The sequence below is a fragment of the Elephantulus edwardii genome, unplaced genomic scaffold (genome assembly GCF_000299155.1).
Source record: "Elephantulus edwardii isolate Elephantulus edwardi_28Jun2011 unplaced genomic scaffold, EleEdw1.0 scaffold00503, whole genome shotgun sequence".
NCBI classification, from domain to species: domain Eukaryota; kingdom Metazoa; phylum Chordata; class Mammalia; order Macroscelidea; family Macroscelididae; genus Elephantulus; species Elephantulus edwardii.
Window position 1 is genome coordinate 293,490 of NW_006400253.1, and position 2,941 is coordinate 296,430.

The window sequence follows — 2,941 nt, forward strand, 5'->3', positions numbered from 1 at the left end:
TTCCACACATCCCTGCTTGGCCTTGGGGTTCAAGGAATGGTTAAACTTGTTTTTGCTCCTTTCCAAACATCTGCACATTTGAACCTGGCATGAAATAGCTACTTGCTTAAAATGGCTGCAGTATGGCTGACTTTTTAACATCCTTCTTTCTTGAGTTGTTTTCTGCCAAGCAGATTCTATAGTCAATATATAGTCTTGCTGTTCTTTTGGTACAGGGCTAATCTTCCTTTATAAGTTAGCCAGGCCCCAACAGTGGGGTATCTGTATTAGAGGTTCCTTGGATAACTAAGACACATATATACCATCTTAATTGTTTTCATTGTTGATCTGACCATGATAACTGACTGAGGTAATATTTTCAAAGATTCTCATTCATTTCACTTTTTATTTCTTTCTCTCCAAACTTTACACTGCTCTGCATCACACTGACTGCATCACACTGACTGCATCACACTGACTGCATCATGTCCTTACGAACAGCCAGTCTGAATCCTATACTCCTGTCACATCCTCCCATCTCTGAAACATGCGACCCTATTGATGAAGTCACCATGTCAATCCATCTCATCAGGGATCTTCCTCTCCTTTGCTGACTCCTCATCCTTTCAAGCATGATATTCCTCGCCAGTGAATAGCCTCACCTAGCCACTTATCTGAAGTATAAATTCATAGACAAAGCTTTGCCATCTTGCCTTCCAGGAGCACTCTGGCTGCACTGCTCCATGACATATCTGTTTGTGCTTTTGGTAATCCATGAGATATTCAGGACTCTTCTCTAGCACCACAAATCAAAGGCATCAATTCTTCATCTGTAATTTTTACACATTTTCCCTCTTCCTGATACATATCAAGTGATTGAGAAGAGCATGGCCTGAATTAGGCAAACCTCAAGCTTCAAAATTACATCTTTGCTCCTCAGCAATGGAGAAGTCCCTGACAGTGATGGGAGTCAGATGACAAAGGGGTTACTTAGGTCTACCTGACTCTAGATTTCTTACACTGGCCTCAGCCAATGCACTAGTACATAAATCTTGTCCTAATAGCCCTTGTCATACTGTTCTCGAAGTCCAGATTGTCTGTCTACTGTAGGACACCTTTAAAACCTGTCTGATATTCCTTCACCTAACTTTCTCAATATCTCAATAAGTACTTTTATGATAGCACCTAAGTGGACAAAGTGTTAGAATTTTCTTATTTCAATCACTAAGGGATACAGGCTTCTACGTTCAAGCCACTAGACTGACCAAAATCACATTCTGGGCAGCCTTCAACTTCTGTCCCTTACTCTTGCTTCTATTTGGGATTCAGCAGTGGTGAGTATAAATGAGGTGGCACTTTTGTTCTCATCAAACTAAACCAGAAAAATTCATCAAACCAACTTGCAAACTTGCTTGATGGTACTCTACCAAACAAACAGAATGCAGACGTATGTGCATGATATGAAATCACTGGGTCTTCTTGATAATGTGGATATTTTCTGTCTGGACCTGAAGACCAGCACTACCTTAGAAAGCCTTCCTCAGAATATGCAGCCACTTCTAATCCTGTTGGTCTTTCCCTTGCTCCCTGGGACAGTAGCAGCTAAGTGGCCCACCACATCCCTAAAATCTGAGTCCATCTCACCAAATAAGCTACACTCCTGGCCCTTCTGTCCAGGGCTGATGAAATTCCTCCATTTGACCCAGGAACTTACTGGACATCAGTTTCCACATCAAACCTAGACTAATTAATCTCATCATAGACAGAAGTTCTGCAAGGATGGTAGGAAATACTTGTAGGTGTTAGCCTCCCCCTGATTTTTTGTTGAGTTTCCGTGGTTTAGATTAGGCAACAACAGTTAAAGGTTTAATAGGTGCTAACCTCCCCCTAGCTTCTCCTTAGCACCTGAAAGCTGATTTTTTATTACAAAAGTAACTGGTAGAAGATATAAAGGGAAGTGATTAAAATATCTTTTTTCATCCCAGGAGTCCAATCAACTCACTACTAGTTAGACCAAATTGATAGCTGACCAGCAAGCAGGATATCTGAAGTTGTACATTGTACAGGAAGAGATTGCACAACTTCCTCCCAAAGAGCAGCTGGTAGATTTGAACCACATGCCTTAGTGATTGCAACATAGCTGTTAACCACTAGTCCACTTAAGCTCCCTGCGAAATGATCAACTTTTACCTGTGAACTCCAGTTCCTTCTCTAGCCTAAATTGCTCACTCCAGACCAGAAAAGAACCTCGGGTTGTAATTGATCTCAGGAGTGTAATTGATCTCAAAGAACTAGTATTGTCTGATCTTCTTTACATTATACTTTAACTCAGCTTCTCTACCTCCTCTACATCTCCAGGTCTTGGCTACACCACTGTCTTTGTAGTAAAATTACCTAAAATTCATTTGGGCTTGAATCCCCCTAATATAACCCGTAACAACATTCTTCATCAGGCTTAATGAGAGCCATTCACAGATACAATCATAAAAAGATTTAGTGGTGGAACTACTATGTATTGGCTCTGAAAAGCCTAATAATTTTTTTTAAGTTCTAACTTCATAAACTCAAAGGCAGACTGATAGAAAATAGCAAAAACTTCAATGTTATCAGAGTCAAAGGTCAGAAACCAATAAGGATTCTTCTTAGGAAGAGTCCAGAGATTCTTGTCCGGATTCTTAAGGGTTTTCCTGCCTTGAAGACAACATTTGTCCCTTTTATTCATGAACCTAGTGTGACATGTCCAGAATAAGCACCACCTGTTTTTAAGGGTGCCTGATTGAGACTTGAAGGTAAGGACATGTCACCGTGCCTGTAAGGAGAGCTTTCAGGAGACTCCAGGATGATGTCCCAGCATCATCCACAGGGCAATACTGAACCTATCTTCAATTGTCAGCGAAGAGGCCGCAGTAATCCTATCTTCCATATTTATCTTCCAGAGGAGATTCTCAGGGGCCATATTCAA